Here is a 21,923-nt window from a genome sequence, read left to right as displayed (position 1 = left end):
TTTGTTTTTCATCTTTATCTATGTATGCGTGGCTTTATCTACAAGTTGGATGGAAAATAAACATTATTGTGATCCTAAGAAGTTTTTAATGTTAGGTATTCAAATACCACTGTTTCTTATTATAGGTCTACCTGATATTTCAATCTACTTCATCTTTGGGCTCATGATAATGTAAAATGAGCTGAAAAAATAGATTAAGGGGACAGATATACAAAATATACGGTGGGCTCTATCGCCAGGGCCGCACGGTGGTTAGTGAGGCGGGGGGCTGCACCGAATTCACTTCCTTGATATATAGTGAAATGAGAAAAAAAGTTTATCTACAAACCTTCTGAGGACGACTGAGGTGAATCCAAGGCATCAAACACGTCTAGAAGGGTATCCCAACTATGAAAGTTGGCCACCCCAAAATCAAACCATTCCAAGCATCGGTTAAGCCAACAGATGAATTTGGAGATTTTTGAGTGGTTGTCTATTATTTTCTTAGTTGGAGCCCGTCATCATCATGACTGAATAAGTCTTATTTTGAAAGTTTCATTATCTTAGTGGCTTCACCTGACACACATGTTGAATGACATAAAAATAATTGCACGGACAACACCATAAAAAACAATGGACAACGACCTAAAATCCCAGATTCATATAGTGGCCCATATGATGATCAGATTGGCTGGATTTTTAAATGGGTTCCAATTTCACAGTGGGCAGACCCTTAAGGACAGATTGGATATCATGACAACATCAAGATAGGCAATAAGAATAGGAGTTGGATGGAAAGCTCATTGTACAGATGATTGTAGAGGATCCAACCTAAAAGTAAAAAAATGTACCAACCAAGCACTTGGAAAGTTCCATCACCACATGTCTTGGCCATGTTCCACCACGTGCTTTAGGTGGAGACAGTGAGTTAGATGGTCAGTTTCCAAGTATACCATTTGAGACTTTGGTCACATGTCCAAGATTCTTGAATAAATGGCATGGCTTCGGTGGATATCCGTAACTGTGGGCCCACTGTGATATGCCGTATATCCATGCTGTCCATCTATTTGGACAGTTCATTCGGGGGCATGATCCAAAAATAAAGCAGATCCAGATATCCGGTGGACCACACCACAGTAAATAGTGGTAATTGAACATTCGAGCGGCTTCTAAGAAACTTTTAATGGTGGGTGTTCAATCACCACTGTTTCACCTAAGATTTGGATCTACTTCGTCTTTGTTAACATGAACTAAAATGAGCCGTCCAAATGGATGGACGGCATGGATGTAAGGCACATGCATCGCGGTGGCCCCCCAGTAAGGGATCCACCGACCTCGGTAGATTCGGGTATGCAGAAGCCGCGCCCTAAATAAATGGGAAGCCGACTGCCACCGACTCCGGGCGGAAGCGGACTGCGTACTGAGTAAACTCTGTGGGGTCCACCGTGATTTATATATTTTATCCACTCCGTCCATCCATTTTATCAGATAATTTTAAGACTTGATCTTAGAAATTAAGTATATCCAAACATCAAGTGGACCACACCACAGGAAACAGTGTGAATTGAACATCTACCATTGAAAATTTCTTGGGGGCCACAGAAGTTTTGGATCAAGCTTGTATTTGTGTTTTCCCTTCATCCATATCTGTGTGATCTTATGAACACGTTGGATGAGAAATAAACATCACTGTGGGGCCTAGAAAGGTTTCAACGGTGGAAATCATTATCCCCACTATTTCCTATGGTATGGTGCACTTTATCTTTGAGTATGCTTAAATTTTGTTCTCAACCCCGAAAATAAGATGAAAAAACGGATGGACGGCATGGATAGACCAGATACATTCACGGTGGGGCTAATAGAGTTTACTCAGTATGATAAGAGCGCCCTGAGCAACTCCGTACGCAATCCGATTTATATCCAGATGATATTTGTACCTACAGTATATCTGAGTGTAATAACTCTAGGGTTTGGAAGGCACATAAACGCCATGGTCAGTGCCAGGAAGGTTTCAACAGTTGATGTTTTTGCTCCCACTATTTCGTTTGGGATAGCCTACTTGAGTTTCAGATATGCCATATTTTTAGACTCCTGCCCTGTTGTGGTATTTAAAAACAGACTCCTGCCCTGTTGTGGTATTTAAAAACAGATGGACGGGGTAGATCATTTGTTATGGACATTTCCGTGGGTTCCACACAGCCCCTGGCACTTTCCAATAAACGAGAAATTTCTATTTGTAGTTTTACTTTTGATTTGTCAGCTTAACTGAACCTTCTAAACTTTATTTTCCATTTCTAAATGCCTGTGATGTGGATTAGCTTTATTTTAACAAAAATATTTTTATTTTTCGGGTTATAGTTCTTTCATTCGGTTATATCAAAAAAATCCAAAAACCCATCTTCTCTTCATTTTTCTTCTTGATTGACATTTTACATATGTAATTTTTTCTCAAGGTTTTGTTCATTACTTCAAATCGGTCGCATTATAGTTTTCTATTTTGAAATCATTTTTCACTTCATCGCACTCTTTTTCTTCTTTTTGAACTCATGTTTCATTGGAACAATGGTTGTGTGAGGTAAGAATGTATAATGAACATGTTTTTTTGTAATGAAATTAAAAAACTTATCTGTGAATATCACTGTCTCGGTGAAATTAACCAAGTACAGAGGATTTGATTGAGTATAGAGGAATTGACCAAGTATAGGTGAAAATTCACTGAAGAAAATTAACCGAGTACAGGTAAATGCCGTTGGTAATTGAGATTTGAGACTCTTTTCAATCGTCGTTCTTTTTCAGGTGAAACTTTACCAAGTACATGAAAATTGACCGAGTACAGGTAAAAATTCACTAAGTGCAATTGTTGATACAAGTGAAATCTCACCGAATACGGGAAAAATCACCTGAGTATATTCACAGTGCAAGTGTTGAGTGTTGAGATGGTTTTCAACCGTCATTTTTTCATAGGTGACAATTCACGAAGTATAGGTTTAAATTGACCAAGTACATGTGAAAATTTACCAAGTACAAGTGAAATTTCATTAAGTATATGTGAAATTTGATTGAGTATAGGTGAAAATTCTTCGAGTATAAGATTCATTGAGTAGAGGTAAAAATTGAATGATTACAGGTGAAAATTCACCAAGTACATGTATTGAGACGATATTTAACCATTGTAAATTCACTGAGTATAGGTGTTGAGATGGTTTTTAACCATCGTAAATTCATTAATTATAGGTGTTGAAGCGGTTTTCAACCGTCACTTTTTCACAGGTGAAAATTTACCGAGTATAAGTGAAAATTGACCGAGTACATGTGAAAATTCATCGAGTATAGGTAAAAATTCACTAAGTACATGTGAAAATTGATTGAGTACCGGTGAAAATTCATCGAGTATAGGATTCACTGAGTACATGTGAAAATTGACAGATTATAGGTGAAAATTGATCGAGTACAACTAAAAATTCACCGAGTACAAGTAAATATTGAATGAGTACAAGTGAAAATTGACCGAGTATAGGGTGAATATTGACCAAGTACATGGTGAATATTGACCGTGTACTGGTGAAAATTCACCAAAATGATTATACCTGCAATACGTGGCTTCTTAGATGGAGGCACCATCTTCTTCTTCTATCCTTTCAAATCTCTCTTCAAATCCCAAATCAAATCACTCTTCAATGTAACTAGTTTGAAGTAATGAAGAAAACGAAGTGAAGATTTTAGGAAGAAAAACAAAGAAACATTTTTAGGAAGAAATACGAATAGACGAGATGATTTCAGAAAGAAATACAAAGACACAAAGATGAATTTTTTGTATAGCAATGATATTTTTGTCCAAAAATGGCTCCAAGGCATAGAAATGAAAAGTAAAGTTTTGGAAGCTTAGGTAGGTTGCTCAGCTAAAAGTGAAGTTTACATAGGAAAATTTTTCGAAATAAATGGGTAGTTTATTTGATACTCTGAAACAGTATGGTTTTTTACCTAATTCATATGTATTTTACATTGAGGTACCATTTTCAAAAAGGTTTTTGCAAAGGTTACTCATTAATATTGTATCATTCCACTAGCTTTTGTCACTTTGCTTGTGCAAGTCAATAGGTTGGTGGCTCCATTTTTTAGGTGAACCACATGATTGAAGAGTATACAGGTGGATGCTTATCCTCCAAACTTTTTCCACGAGTGCGCGCCACTTGAATCATGAATAAGTATGATTTTTAGACAATGCCTAAATTTTTATGTGGAATCTAATTGTTGAATTAGATTTCATATAATTATCATGGTGGGTACTACAAAAATCAAGGCTGGACATCTCTCTTCCAACTATTTCTTTTGGTGTGGTCCACTAGAATCACAAGTTAGCATAATATTTTGTATTTATGCCTAATACAAGACTAAATATCTAATGGTCATTGTGGATCTTACATAAACATCACAGCGGGCCCCATCAAAATCAAGTGTAGTGTCTATTTTTTAAATAATTTCAGTACAGTTTGAATAGGTGGGCCATGTAAAAATAGTTAGGAGATTCACATTTAATTGTTACATGACTTAAAATTGCATGGATTATCTACCATGGCATGCGGAAGCTCAATAGAGCTTAGAATTACAGCTAATTCCTAAAGGGGGTAAATAGAACCACTTAAAATTCTTTGCTTAATTAAATGAATTTACCAACAAAATACAATTAAGAGATAAAGGTCCAATTCTCATATACTACAAAAAAAAAAAAAAAATCAATTAATTGAGCTACTAGTCTATGGGTGAGATATTGATATATCAAGTGTGTGCAATTAAGTTAAACACTAAGCATTCAATTTATTCACACATTTATATTTACTAATTCAATTCATAAGCATAAATAAAAATGTAACGTCTCAGATTTTTACTAACTTGGATATGGACGTCTTTGGGCGTCACATTTGATTTATCGATTTGAATGCATGTCCATGTATGCACTCGTACGTGTTTGAGACCAAAATGAGTGATGTGGGATCCACCAAAACTGCTCGAAAGAGTGGAAGTTTAAACTTTAAAGAGTAGGGACCGACCCCGGTGGTGTCACCACCAATCCAGCTGTGCAAAGGCCACAAAATGGGATTTTAAACAGTCCCCGGTGGTGCCACCGCCAAAAATGGACAACAGGTGGCGGTGCCACCGCCACCCCCATGTTCAACAATTTTCTTCATTTTAGATTTTAACAGGTTCGGTGCACCGACTTAAAAAATTGATTTATTTTGTTTTATAACTTTGATTAAAGTGATTCAAAAGCCATATTGAAGATTAATGAGTCTAGTTTCATATAAAAATAAATAATAAATAAAAATAATATGTAAAGAAGGTTAATTTTAGGGCATTTTGGAAACTATACCAAAAATCTTGATTTCAGGCAACCGATACTTAAAGATTTTTTAGAATTTTTTCAGAACTCGAAATATAATGAAATTTGGTGAGGCTAAATTGGACTTGATGATGAACTATTAAAAAAAATATAAAAAAATCTAGTAACTAAAAGTGCCAAAAATATTATATGAAATAGACTTATTGAAACTAAAAAATTTCTGTAACTACACCTTGTTGATGGGCCGTTCGTATCTTTTTCATCTTAGAGTTTTTATACTCGATATCTTCTTAGAAATTTCTTCTAATCATACTAGGAATAATCCTATATGATTAAATTAAAATTTTCTATTTTAGTATATTTTACTAAATTAGGTAGTTTCAAATATAGTTGAATAATGGTTATTAATTATCGTGATTAGAGTCGAATCATTGTTTCCGCTAATTACAAATAGGCCGCACTATGAAATCATCTAATCCAAACCCTAATCATTGCTCACAAGAAACCTCACTGCCCAATTTATTTCGAAAATGCCCAGATTCACTAGATTAGATCTAGATCGCATGTTAGGGGTCTGCTAGACTCGAAACTATAAAATAACGACCGTCTTATAGGGCTTAACGTCCATCGCGGATGTTGATTTAAGATAGTGTCTTGAATAACTCAAATTGGACTTGCAAGGTAGGTGCATGGGATGTATGAATATTCCTGGAATAAATCCAGAATTTTAGTTAGTAGCCTGTGTACGGTCTTTGCCGAAGTTGTGGCTTTAGGGCCATTAAATTTTGACCAAATTTAGGGCAACAACTTAGAGTAATGTCCTACACAGATCCGTATAGTCACGGGCCCAATCGATGGTCAGTGACCGTCGAATTGACTTCTAATCATACATGTCGATCAACGCATTTAAATGACGGGCTGATTGTTCCTATGCATAAATCATCACTAGAGCCAACTATCCTACGGTGGGTATCGTCTCGTAAGGGCCCCAAAAGGGTAGAAACACACTCTCATAAGGCTAGTATAGTAAAAACCCAGCACTTAAGGCCATTTGCACAAAACCTGGTGCTATAAATAGGGCATTTGGGTGCCTCCTTTATTCCCATGCGAATTTCATGCCTTATGAGAAAAGGAGATAAAGGAATAGAGAAAGAGAAGAAGAGAGAAAGAGGAAGAGAGTTAGTGTGAAAGAAAGGGAAAGATCTTGATGCGTAGGGGTTAATATCTCATCGATTAAACCATTTAGCTTACTGAATCATTCACTTAATCTACCGCCACTTACAACTGGAGGTAAGACTTGCAGTTAACCCTTTGATTTCGTAACTTATACCTACTTTACTTGTGATTAATGATACTTCCTTGCTTTACATTAAGAATTTGTGATTTTCTCCAAAAACCTAACCCTATGAGATCAAAGATTAGAAATCCCCTCTTAAGGTGTAGACCATTATGCCTAAATTTCCATTTATCGACCCTTGAGGTCTCAGTTAATGATATCTTATTGTGAATGACTTGTTGATTACTAATATATCTATATTTCTAATTTGATTGCAACATGTGTTATTAGTTGTTTGTGAATGCTTACATGTTTGATGAAATGCCTAAGTGATTGAATGTGTTGTTTTATTGATATTCATATGTGCCTAAGTGAACATATTGCTCTATTGATGATCATATGTTTGATGAAATGCCCAAGTGAATATATTGTTCCACTTATGCTCATACGTTTGATGAAATGCCTAAGTGGATGTGTCATTGAATCCGCGCTTCATATAAAATCTCGCTATGACTACATGACAAATTGTTTAGTCCGTAACGATATTTAGGATTGCTTACAATGTTCAGACAGTCGACTAACCACTAGAACTAAGAGGTGGCCCGCATTAGGTCAGCCACCCTAGGATTTTTCGATCGACTCAGGTCAAACACAGACAACATACAGTAACGGGACTACATGGGATGCTTGCACCCAATGCCGGTTACACCGGAGTTCTGCAAGTCAATCAAATTAGCCTAATAATTGACTGACCATGTGTGTTCATAATGTACGATAACTCTGAATAGAATCTAGGATATCCCGTTACCATTGAATGAGTTTATTTTTAACCATTAGTGGTACGATCCAGAAGACTCATAAGCCAGCATGGTAGTATGAGACGATGTATCCAAGTTATTGGCCAACGCTGGGGTGACGAACCTCCCCATAGTGACCAATGAGCATTCAAGAAGGCTATGAGCCTAGTGCATCCAATTATAATGATATTGTGATCGCTCCACATTTGTGTTTGGGTGATGACTCTTATATTATTTGTGGGCGCCCTCCACCCGTCGATGAGCCACCTTACCCTGTGAGTCTAGGCTGTGCCATATAGGTCTTTAGTGATTGGTCGGGCTAGTTGGTCGGGCTAGTGTTAGCTTACATTGATTGGGGAGTTATCGTTTAGGTGGTAAACCTGAATACAAATTAAGAGACACAGGTAAGGAGCCTCTTCGACCGCCCCGAACTTAATGATTCAATTGAGACCACGATAAAATGAGAGTACCCTGGTTTTTCCAATATACTAGATGAATGAAACCTAATAACTACTCAACTAACATGTGCATTCACCGCATTGCATTATATAGGACTTGCGATTTGGCATTATGTTGCCTGTGAGGAAGTATTGACATATGTGAAATAAGCATTAAAGTTGCTTGAAATGGATTGTTGTTTGGAAAGAGCATGCATCATGTCATATCTTCATATACACATTTAACAAGAATATTTATAAATTGTTTAATTTTTTGTTTAATCATCACCTGAACTAATTTCACTATCTTAGAAGTTTTCAATAAATGCACACCTAATATTTACAAGCATATACTCCCGCCGAATGCCTACACAAGGTCTTACATACATACACTCCCATCGAAGGCCTATACAAGAACTTACACACTTACTCACCTGTATTGGTGGTGATACAGCCCTACATAAGAACTTATGCGAGTTTGGTTCACAAAATATATACTCAATCCTACATATGGAAAGGGTATGTGGACTCTAAAAATGATAACCTTATTTGTCAGATTGAGCTCCGTTGATGGAACTTCTTGAGATGCTTTTTTTAAATGCTCTCTTATACTTGAATCAGTTTTTCATTTGATCTCTTGATCATTAATGTAGATACTTAAGCTCTTATGATCAATCATCTTACATTTGATTCTCCAATAAGGTGACCAAAGTAATGAGAGGATGGGGTAGTGGAGAATCTCTTACAAATAAGGCTTAGTCATTTCCAAAGAGAGAATTCATTTAATTGAGGATTCTAGGATGTTTAGACAATGATTTACCTATGAGTCTGAAGTCTAAACACTAGAGAATCTAAGAAATTATGCCCACCATCAACTTGAGCTTGGAATGCTCATACCAAGTAGTGAATCACAAAGTGGATGTCATGAACTCAAGTTACTAGAGGATATGATTAGGTTATATAAGTGAGAACATACCTAGGCTTCAAATCTACCAAAAACTCCTTACAATGCTCAAGGTCCAAATGCCATATTTAAATAAGTCAAGTTCCAATAGTTATAAAACAGGCAGAAAATGGCACTTTCAATCGATCAATAGAGCAAAATAGATTTTCAATAATAATTTTTTTTTTTAAATGCTGGACACTTTTGAGTGCCATCGATTGATCGAACAAAATGAATTCCAGGCATAAGCTTGTTGGACGATTTCGGCTGGCGTCAATCGTTCAGGATAAGTCCATCGACCGATTGACCAGGGCCATTGATCGATTGAACTTCGATCGACAACAATCAAAAGTCCACTATTTTGATTATCTTTTTAACAATAGATTCAAACCACTTTAAAGGCAAACTTAACATGTTCATTAAAGGGTCTAAGGCTTGGTTTAGATGAATTAAATGTTTACCCATTTAGAGAATCATTTAAAGATTGGTTGTTTTGGTACTTAAGGTATTTTAGGGCTAGGTTTACTAAGGCACCTTATGATTTACTTGTTATCTTCGGCCTTGATGCTTTACGTTTTTAAGTCTTCGGATTTCAATGCCTTCCTATGAAGGCTCAACCGACTCAAAAGACTCTAGCTCACATCATTGACAAAATCGAGGCACTAACATGGCTAATTGTGATGATTATATGAAATCTATTCTAACCATTAGATGCATCACCAAAATTTAGGCCTAGGGCCTGAAAATCAAGCCCATTCGTATTTTAAGTGAGCCTTACCAAGGGAAATAGTTTGGAGAGAGATTTTAGCCTTTACAATGTTTCCCATCATGTGGTCTATTGGAACTAAGGATGAGGGTATTTTTGGGCCCTTGACCAAACATGAGGTGACACACTTAGTGGTTAGCGTGGATTTTATATAAACATGATGGCAGGCCCCACCTAAGTAGCCCATGCATTTGCTTGTTTGCCCATCGAATGCGGGCATTAAAGAAATGTAGCAAATAAGGATGGAGTGCTAATTATATCGATTAAGGAGGTACAAAATGTAAATTCTATATCAATTAGGCAGCTCTTTGTAAAAATTCCTAGAATTATTGGAGAATCTCTTAAGATTATGCCACAAAATTGACACATGTTATTGCTAGTGGATGAGTAGGATTTCATGTGAAAGACCCTTGGGATAATTCACCAAAGGTACTGCCAATGTGCTACTTTTGGCAAACATAGAGTCAAGTATGTTGAATTTCATGAGATCAACCCTGTTCATCAAATACCATGCCTCATTTTAACCAGTCAACCAAAAATCATAGTCATCCAAAACTCAGGTGGGCCACACTATAGGAAGCAGTTGGTATGGAATACTCATAATCAGTTTTGTGTAGGATCCACCATGATGTTTATATTCTATCTAGTCCATTCATCTAACATTTCTCATCAGGATAAAAGCATTAAAAAATTTACAGTATTTTAATACTCAAATGGGCCATAAGACATGAATTTAAAGGTTTTTTTTTTAAAAAATTTTTATTTTACTTTTTATTTTGTATTGCTTGTTTTTGGGATTAAGGCCCAAAAAGGATTACTATCCGTGATAGACAATGTGGATTATATGCATGTCAAGTTATTTCTCCCATGTCAGCGAAAGTAATCCCGTATGGCGAGTTACCCATGCGTTTCTCTTACGAAAATTGGATCTAAGATAATCTACATTCAATTTAATTGCTAAAAGCGTTTTTGGAGAAGGTCTCCACTAATCAATACCTCTTTGTCAAGAAATGTACAAGTGCATTGTAGGAGGGGTTTAAGAGGTGATTTTTTGTAGCTAATTAGCCCTTGCATATGAGATCTGAGTCATTCATCAGTTCAGGTGATAGTCAGAGGGTAGGGTTTATCCTTTGAAAATAGGTTACACAAGGACTTAATATAGATAAAAGAAGAATAAAAAGGAAATTCTTATAGTTAATCATAGAAAATAGCCGCAAAACACCTTTTGAATGGAGAACTCTACTTGATACTTAAACTGAATCCAACGTAAGGATGTTGACTTAAATTACAACTAAAGTTTAATAGCTACTTAATTATTGTTATATATTATACCAAGGAATGTGAAAAGTTGATTACATTACGGAATGTAATTGACTAATAATGCTAAGGAGAATACTAAAGAGCATAAGATAATTGAAAAATAAGTTTGATTTAGTTTGTCTGGTTAGTATGAGACGATTTATTCTACTAAATTTCTTTGCTATTTATAGTTTTAACTTGGCCATCTGGATACTTCCCACATTCTGACAGTTGCTATAACCGATTTAACATTATTGATCTTATGAATGCTTCACATGTTCTGATAATTGTTGTAACCGATTCAACACTATATAACCTCCAGAAGACTTCCTTACCATCTATCTTAGTAACCACTCCAAGCCACCTTGTCGATTCAACCGCATTTCACTCTCATACTCAATTGACCTCTTGAATAACTCTCAATGGATTAGTTTGTTTTTTAGTTCCTTTGAATTGCTTCCTATCTAATATTTCTGTCTGCCATGATTTCACAAAAATTTCATGAAAATCATTCCAAACATGTTTGAATATCTTTAGTATGATATATAACACGTGTAATGTCCAACTGTAGTTCTCAAAATCACTAAGAAATAGGTACAACGCTACTTACATGGTGGACCAGAGGCACACGCATGGGCTGGCCTATCGTTGAAGCACGTGTTGGCAATGGCTTCCACATGATACATGGACTAGATAGATCTCGCACACGTGCGCTTTTTGATACTTATCCCTATCCTAATGCAAATCTCTCAAATCGTAAATATGAACGGTGGAGATAAGTTAAAATTGGACAGCACAACATATTAAGGAGATATCATTGTCAATCGCCCTCGGACATCATTTCGAATTTCAAACGACAACACATAGATGATGATGACCGGAAGTGATCGGCATGTCCATGGCTGATACGGTACATTCGTTAGAACATGAATACGATAGACCCATCTCTCCACAGTTACAATTGGCAGGTTAATTTATCACTTTGGACCGCCCATCTTGTTGATCAAGAGTTGATTTTAGTCATCTATCAGTGGCCTTCAAAGCAATAGTGGCAAACAAAAATTCTCAGCGGTCAAATTTATAAGTAGAAAAGTGAAGAGAATCGATGGATGGAAACGATACAAAAAATGAGGTATATCCCGGTCTCAAATGGACAACATTACATGAAACAATGTTGAACGTCGACCATTAAAAAAATTTTGGGGGTCATAAAAGTTTTGGATCAAATTGATATTTGTTTTTTCCCTTCATCTGAGTTTGTATGACCTAATCAACAGATTGGATGTCAAATAAACAGTACAATGGGCCTTAGGAGGATTTTAATGGTGGATATCCAATCAATATTGTTTTCCTTTGGTGTGATCCAGCTGAGATTTATATCCCTCTCATTTTTGGGTTTAAGCCCTAAAATGATATGTAAAAATAGATGAAACACATACATCATGGTGGGGCCCATAGAACACTGACCACCAGCCATAGGGCCGGTGGCAGCCTGGCAGGAGGAGTAGCCTACCTCGCACCAGCTATATAGGTAATGTATTGATGTCAGCAAATTCTGTAAGTCTGATCATGAGATATGTGTTATATCCAAACCTTCCATCCATTTGGCGAGCTCGTTTTAATGCTTGAGAAAAAAAATAAGACAGATCTAACTATCAAGTGGACCACACTGCAAAAATCAGTAGGAATTAAGGGTCTGTTTGGACGCCCGAAATAAGGCGGATTACATGGGATGGAATTACGTGTGAGGGATGCATTTATGACGGGTAGTGAGTTGTCAGGTACCCAACGTGTACTGCCTTATCCCATTCCTAGCCGAGGCCTATTTGGGTTCCGTGGGATTGCAACCATCCCACAGGTTATTCAACACAGGCTGTTTGGATATCCCGTGGGATTCAACTGCGTGTGGAGACGGACGCTACCCCCGACCCCGGCCACTGTACACACTGTACAGCTGGTATGTGGGACCCACAGTAAGAAGGTCCATGCACCTCCCTCTACATTATGCAAATATGTATGTTAATCTAGACCGTTGATCAGGTGAGTCATGCATAATATCGATGTATGTAATAATCCAACCGATTGGGCGACTCCCACTGTTCATTTGTTGTGATTTTATTTAATTATTTTTTATCTCCATTCATCCATGGGCCTACAATATGAACGATCTGGATGAACTAATGATGGACCCTACGTGTATAACTTATCGTGCCAAGAAAATGTTCCAACCGGACACGAGTTACTAGGTGGGGCCCACAATGATGTTTGGAATAAATCCACCCCATCCATCCGTTTTCTGAGATCATTTTAGGAAATGAGACAAAAAATGGGATGGATTCAAAACTCTAGCTTGCCACATAAGAGGAAACAGTGTGGATTTAGCGACCACCGTTGAAACATTCATGCGGCCACAAAAACTTCGTATCAGGCTAAATTTTTTGTGATTTCACTTCATCTAAGTGGGAATAAACTTATAAACGATCTGGATGGGCTATAAACATCATGGTGCATCTCAGAAAGGTTTCAATGGTAGGAAACTATTTCCCCAAATTTCCCTCTCGTATGGCCCACTTGAGTTTTAGATACGCCTCATATTTTTTCTAATGATCTAAAATGATCTATTAAAATGGATGGACGGGTGGATTTCTCCCAAACATCACGGTGGGCCCCACCTAGCATCCCAGAGAAGGAAACCCGCGTACGTTCCAACTATCGGATCCACCAAAAAAGCTTGGCTGGAGGACACGTAAAGCACTAATGGATCCCATGTTCAGTGATCCAAACCATTGGTACAGAATTTCTACCATTGATGGTCCATGGCCCTAAATTTGGATGGTTAACAATCGACCGTTGAATTTGCGCCCTGTAAATGGATGGTTCAAAAGAACGACAGCGGTCGATGTCTAGGTTCATCCAATCTAGGAGATTTTAACCGGAATGATCCATCTAAAGTGGGCCCCAACAGCCAAAAACGCCCAACTAAAAATAGATGTGGGACCTACTAGTACAAACGCAAACTGAAAACTCGAGTATATGGTAAGCATCCTCAGGTCCACTATTCCACACCGAAAACAAAAGGGTGCTTCGAAAGATGGAGAGGCGTATCTCGGTGGGATTTCAAAATCCCACTGACTCCATCGCACCTGTCAGATCTTCTTAAATTGTGGAGAGACGGACGCCACCCAAACACAAGTCCATCCGTCACATTAAGGATTAGCGGATCCCATCCACCGTAATACACCTTACTATAATTACCCAAATTGGCCCTAAACATCTATCATTGAAATCCTTTTTAGGGTTACGGAAGTTTTGGATTAATATGAAATTTGTTTTCCTCTTCATCCAGAAAATTTTAACCTTATGAGCAAAATGGATATAAAATAAACATTATGGTGGCCCTACAAATTGTTTAACGGTGAAAATCATTATCTCCGCTACTATTTATGGTGTGGTCCGATGATCTTTAAAAATATGATTCATCTTTTGGATAATGCTCTAAAATGATATCTAAAAATAGATGAACCGTGTAGATATAATAAATACGTAACTGTGGGGCCATGTAATCTTGATCTCCTTTGAACGTTCGTACAACTGGAGGTCGAGGAGCGTCAATGCTCCTTCGCATGACATGTGAGGTACACCATCCATCCGCTTCCGAATCTTTAGAATCTACCGGCCAACGTCTTATCATCTCATCGACGTATCATGATATGCGGGGCAATTGTAAGGACAGGTGTCAAATGGATACGGATGGGCTATTCCTTGGTGCTACGTGGCCCACCATGATTTATGTTTTTCATCCATGCTGTACATCTATTTTTCTAAATCATTTTAGCATATAAGACCAAAAATGAGGTATGTCCCAATCTCAAGTGGACCACATTACAGGAAATAGTGTTGAATGAGTTTCAATGATTAAAAACTTTTCAGGGATATAAAAGTTTTGGATCATGCGGATCTTTGTTTTTTCCCTTCATCTAGGTATGTATGACCTAATCAACAGATTGGATGTCAAATAAACTAGTATAGCTGGCCTTAGGAGGATTTTAATGGTGGATATCCAATCACTATTTATTGTCCAGTGGTGTGGTCTACTTGAGATTTATATCCCTCTCATTTTTTTGATCAACCCTAAAATAATCTATAAAAATGGATGAATGGCATGGATAAAACACATACATCATAGTGAGCCCATAGAGCACAGACCATCAGCCATTATGCTAGTGGCACGGGAGTAGCCAATCCGTTTCCACACAATAGGAAACAGTGTGATCATTTATTATTATTATTTCTATGAAATTGATGTTTATTTCTTCCTCGGCCTAAATCTTCGTGGCCTTATGAAGATGTTAGGTGATAAATAAATATCCCCCAGCCCAAAGAAGTTTTCAACGGTGTGGTCGCTTAGATTTGGATCTACCGCCACTTTCGGCTCGTGCCCTGAAAAGAAGGGAAATCGGATTGTGTACTGAGTTACTTATTGTACCCAGTAAACTCTATTGGGCCCACTGTGAATTCATGTGGTTTATCCATGCCGTCCATCCGTTTTTCCGGATCATTTTAGGAGTTGAACCCAAAATTGTAGTATATAAAAAGCTCAAATAGCCCATACCAAAGGAAACAATGGAAGTATTGATTTCCACCATTGAAACATTTCTAACACCCCCATTGATGTTTAGTTGTCATCCAAACTGTTCATAAGATCACAAAGACATGGATGGAGGGAAAACACAAATGTCATTTTGATTTAAAACTTCTATAGGCCCCTAATAACTTTTCAACGGTAGACTTCAATTCACATTGTTTCAGGTGGTGTGATCCACTTTATCTTTGGATATTATTAATTTTTTGTTTAAAGTACTAAAGTTATATGATAAAATGAATGGACAGAGTTGATACAATGCATGAATTAAGGTGGGCCCCACAGAGTTTACTCAGTACTACCGTACTGAGTTACTCAGTACGCAATCCGCTTCCGAAATAAGGGGGGTAACGGATTGACGGCGTGGGTATAAGAAACGTACGCATCCTCCCCTCCCGAACAGGCAGTTCTTTGGGCAAGCCCACCATGGTATATCTGTTTATCCAAGTTGTCCATTCATTTTTTTCTGATTATTTTAAGGCATGTACATAAAAATGAGGTAGATCCAACGCTCCAGTGAACCGAGCTAAATAATAAGCTTGGTTGCATCAAATGCAAAGCGTTAAATGCTATTTGCATTAAGGGCCTGTTAGATTTCAAGGGAATTGGGAAATACCCTTGCAAAAGTTCATTATTACCTCTTCTACTGTTTGGATTTTCAAATGCAATTCCGCCTCGAAAATTGGTCTGAAAAAGTTGACTTGCATTTGTGGACCCCACTGTGATGTGTATGACATATCTACACCGTCCATCTATTTTATCAGAAGATTTTAGGGCGTAAGTCTAAAATTGATAAGGGATAAACACAAATATTAGCTTCAGCCAAAACATCTAAGCGCCACAAAATTTTTATACGGTAAACATTAAATTTCCACTGTTTCCTGTGGTGCGGTCCACTAGAACTTTTGATCTACCTCATTTTTGAGTTCATGACCTAAATGAGGCTGACATACAAGATGAACGGTGTTGATACATCATGGACATCACATTGGGCCCTATATTCCTTTCACAACCATCCTTGATTTTAACGCCAAAAGGTTACGCCGTCGACATCAGCGCACAGGAAACGAGGGACAATTCGGTGGTAAGTAATTATTACTTATTTCCCAGCTAATTTTCATTTACTTCACAAATCAAACAGGCCCTAAATGCAAGAGTCATTGAGATGTGGTCCATTTGAATGTTGGATCTGCCTATTTTTGTGCTCATGCCTTAAAATGAATGGCTTGGATAAAGAGATACATCACAGTGGCCCGCCTATAGAATTGCCCGTCCGGGGCTAGAGACAGTTGGGGATAGGACGCAATCCGCGTCCATAAGGGCCTGTTTTGATGGGCAACGTGTGTTGGAGTAGCCTGTATTAGGTTGGATTGGGTACTTGAATCCCACGGCGTCCAAGCAGTCGTCTATTTGGACAGGCAGTAGATTTGGACCGATGAAAATCCCCATTGTGAGGGATTTGCATGCTAGATTGTGGGGTTATTGGGCATACGGTGCAATCCTAGAGGATTCGATGCTGGATAAGAGTTATTTTGGAAACCATAACGTATGTATTTCATCCTTTATGTTTATCCATTTTTACATATCTTTTTATGGCTTGATCCAAAAAATGAGAGGTATATGCATTTCAATTGGACCCCGTTACATGAAAACAATATTGATTGGACATCCATCATTCAAATCCTCATAAGGCCCACTGTACCGTTTTTTTTACATCCAATAGGTTGATTAGGTCATACCGCCCCAGATGAAGGGAAAAAACAAAACTGAGCTTGATCCAAAACTTTTACGGCCCCAAATTGTTTTTCAAGGTCGATGCTCATTCAATAATGTTTCCTATAATGTGGGCCATTAAAGATTGGGTTATAACTTATTTTTGTTGTCAAATCATAAAATGATCTGTTAAATTAGATGGACGGCATGGATGAGACACATACATTGTGATGGGTCCCACAGAGCACCGACCAGCAGCCCCTCCAAACATAATCACTGTATACATTCTGGATTGCCATCCGCCTGTCCAAACACGACATACCTGGGCCGCCGTTGGATACAACAATCCAGTGGGATTGCATGTAAACCATTAACACCATCTTAAAAGGCGTGCAATCCATCCTAATACTACCCAGTCCCATCCAGCGTGCCCAAACACTCCCTAAGAAACATACATCACGGTCAGCCCCACGGTTAGAGATACACCGACCACAGTGGATCCCGGGAGACACGGAAGCCACAACCGTTTCACGTGAGCTATCACATCGGCGGGCCCACAGCTCAAAAATCGTCGAGAGGTCTTTATTGCGAAAGCGGATTAGATACTGAAAGGTTGAGCAGCGAGTCGGCTACTGAAGTGACGTCACCAAGTTCTATGGGCCCCACTGTGGTGTATGTATTGTATCTACACCGTCCATCCATTTTGAGATATCATTTTAGGGCATGAACCAAAGAATGAGGCAAATAAAAAGCTATAATGGACCCCACCACAGAAAATAGTGGGGAAAGTATTTGCACCGTTGAAACTATCATAATGCCCACCGTTGTGTTTATTTGAAATCCAACCTGTTAAAAAGTTAAAAAAGACATGACATAAAGGAAAACACAAATATCAGCCTGATCTAAAACTTTCGTGGCATTTAGAAGTTTTTAATGGTGGGTCATGGTCCCCACTGTTTTCTGTGCTGGGGTCCACTGGAGCTTTGGATTTAACTCATTCTTTGGATATTGCAATAAAATGATCTCTCCGAATGGATGAAAGGTGCGGATACAAAACATACATCATGGTGAGGCCCACGGAACTTGGTGGCGTCACTTCAGTGGCAAGTCTCGCTACTCAACCTGTCAGTAGCTAATCCGCGCCCATCCATCGCCGGTCAGAAAATGTGCATGCATGATTGAACGTACGGATATGAGAAAGGCAATCGCGCATGTGGACTTGTCAACGTACTCACTCACACGTGCTAACATAGCAAACATGTGTAAGATTCAGGCCGTTTATCAGGTGGTCCCATCACATTTGTGGTTAACGCTCTGATCCTAAAATCGTGATGGTGCGCTTCTATATGGAACATCGGCGAGTTTTTCGAATTATCCATTTTTTTGGTACACGTGTAGCCTACAGATTCGCCTTTCTTTTTGGCAATGGTGGGGCCTCCCTAATGAACTGTATGGATGTAACACGTGTGATAAGTTGACATGTGTGAGGCCCTCCTTTAGGCAACGACCCAACATCAGCGAGTCTCCTATTATTACGTGGGTCCTACCATCGTGTATGTGTTGTATCGACATCATCCATCCATTTAGAGAGATTATTTTAGGGCTTGAGATTCAAAGCTCAAGTGGATCCCACCGTAGAAAACAGTGGGAACAACGGTTGAAACCTACCTACGGTCCATAATAATGTGTTACATTCGGACACTTGAACAGTCTAATCCGTTGATCCAGACCGTATATTACGTCCAGAATATATTTAATGCGCTATCACGTGAACAAAGTACTATTCTTACAAATATTAACCATTTGATCTATGGACATATATATGGACGGCCAAGATTGTTTACAAAAAATAAGTCCAATGAACAATCCGATACATACTTTTGTCCCGGGCAATAACAGACGGTTCAGATATATCGATTGGACTTTCCAAGTGAACCATAACCCGCAGCACGGGGGCCTTTCATAGTGGGAATGCCTCCCCTCTGTCCTACGACGATTGTAAAGATCTCCCCTCCTGTTTTAGATATTGCAATTAGCACCCTAATTTGTTCCAAATGAAAATTAACCCTAGATGAGTAGTTCTTATTGCTCATGTGTGGGGCCGATCATTATGTATAAATGGCATCCAGCCCGTCTATTAGAGTCCATCCACCATGAGCATGGGACACAAAAAATAAAATAAAAAATCAAGATAATTTCATCATTGAGATTGCAACATTATAGAAAACAATGGAGAACCACAAAAAATCTCCTAACCCATGTGGTTGGCTACTTGATGATTGGATAAGCTTGATTTTTGGCATGTCACATTTCTATTGGATGACACACGCACACCACAGTAGGCAGTTCGTTGGTCAGTTGATACAGGGCAAGTTGCATATGCATTTTAGGTCTAATTATATTGAAAGAAGCTTGAACAAAATTAAAAATAGTACTTCCGATCCAAGCCCAATCCTACATTAGAAATGACATAACCGGGCCCCAAGCATGTTCGGATCAAAGAAATTCATTCTAAATAAAGAGAAATTGTCATTTGAAATTTGGATAATAAATCAATCATAACTTTTGATCCAGCCGTTGTCACAAAATGCACGACCTATCAATCTTTTGTGTAGTGAGCCATCCAAGGTCAACCAACTTCATATCAGGTCGTGTCTATCCGTTTCGCAAGAAAACTCACCCTTTTAGTCTAAAATTACAATTTAAGGAAAATTTTATTATATTAAATAATATCTAATTTTTTCATATCTCATTATTTTTTAGAATTTTAGAAATTTTATCTTTTTAAAATTTGCTTGTAATCATATGCTAGAAATCCTCTAATAAGGTTCACTTAGACTTTATATAAATAGACCACATGCTCGCATAGAAGATTTACAGTAAAACTTAGCTAAATTATGTTATCCTTAGGCAAGGTGCTTATCATTGGTGGCAAGTCATCACTAAACCGATATGAACTACACAATCTAAGTCCACTTTACAATGCCTTGTTGGTTGTATGCTTAATAAATGGCATGAATCTCATACATTGTGCCATGTTGGCATGTGTTTGGCCCTTCTCATTTTGGTTCATTCCAATGAAAATGACCATTTTTTAAACTATCATGAGATCATTATGTGATGTTTGGGCCGTAGACCATCCATGCAGTTTCATGGTGACCTTGCGACCACATACATCTGTGGTGGCCCGACTCTACGAGACTCACTATGATATGTGTTTTATCCGTCTACCCGTCTCAGTTTAGGCCTTGACCTCAAAATTGAAGTATAACCAAAGCTCAAGTGGACCACATTATAAGAAATAGTGGGGATTGAATGCCCACCGTTAAAAACTTGTTGAGAGCCATAGAAATTTTGAATCAAGCTAATATTTGTTTTTTCCCTTGGTACAGGTCTTATGACGTTATGGACAAGTTGGATGGTAAATAAATGTCATTGGGGGCCATACACAGGTTTCAATAGTGGACATCTTTATCCCCATTATTTCCAATGGCATGGTCGACTTAGATATGCTTCAAGGTTGAAACCTTGAAATGAGTTACATAATAGAGGAATCGGTGTGGATAAAAAGATACATTACGGTGGGCCTCAAGGAATCCTACCCTAACATCATGGAGATAGATGATGGCAGGGTTACCACTAAAACCCACGTTCCTTCTATCGGGAGTGAATTGGATGAGGCCTAGGTTATTTGATTGGACAGCTAAAAGAAATGAGCCAGAACATGTTTGAAAGTGTTTCATCTTGTACTTACCCGATATCACATGGACAAGTACCAATCAAATCTGGCCTCCACGGGCTGTACTGTGGCACGTGCCTCACCAAATTCACTCCATCAATCACGTGGTAGCCACCTTTATTAAGGGCCCGTTAGAGTCTGACATCTGCATGTGCAGTTGTCTGGCATCACATGATAGGCGAATAAGTTGATAAGATGTAGATTCTTGGTCCATAACTGGGAGTGGATCAGGTGCAACCCCGGCCTCACCCAACATGATGGGGTCTTTACAGTGGGGTTTACTTTAATGCATATTCATACTGTCTATCTGTTTTTTCAGCCCATTTCAAGGTATAATTCAAAAAGATATAGATCAAAATCCCAGGTAGACCATATTATAGGAATTAATGGTGATGGACTATTAAAAACTTGGTGTAGGCCAAGAAAGTTTTGGATCCACCTATATTTGTTTTCATTTTTATCTATGTATGTGTGACCTTATTTATAGGTTGGAGGGGAAATAAATATTATGGTGGGCCTTGTGAAGTTTTTAATGGTTGGCATTCATTTACCAACTTTTTTTTTTTAAAAAAAAACCTGAGATTTGGATCTATTTCATTTTTAGGCTCATGATGATGTAAAATGAGAGGGAAGAAAAGGATGAATGGAGTGGATATGCAAAACATACATCATGGCATGCTTCACAGTCAAGGCCACAAGGTGTTGGGTAGGGTGAGGTCATGGCCGCACCTAATCCGCTCCCTTGATAACCATTGTAGAGGCTTATCTACAAACTTCATGGGAATGATGGAGGTGAATCCAACCATCAGTTGAGCCAACAGGTGAATTTGGAGATTTTTGAGTAGTTTTTCATTGTTTCCTTTCTTGTGGCCCATTATTAGAGGTGTACATGAGTTGAACTAAGTCGAGCTTGGCACAACTCGACTTGGCTTGGCCATTAGCTGACCTCAACTCGAACTTGGCTCGGCTCGATCCCCGAGCCCGATTGGCCAGT

This window comes from Magnolia sinica, chromosome 6 (assembly GCF_029962835.1).
Source record: "Magnolia sinica isolate HGM2019 chromosome 6, MsV1, whole genome shotgun sequence".
Lineage (NCBI taxonomy): Eukaryota > Viridiplantae > Streptophyta > Magnoliopsida > Magnoliales > Magnoliaceae > Magnolia > Magnolia sinica.
The sequence above is the reverse complement of the archived record's forward strand: the minus strand, read 5'-3'. Positions refer to the sequence as shown.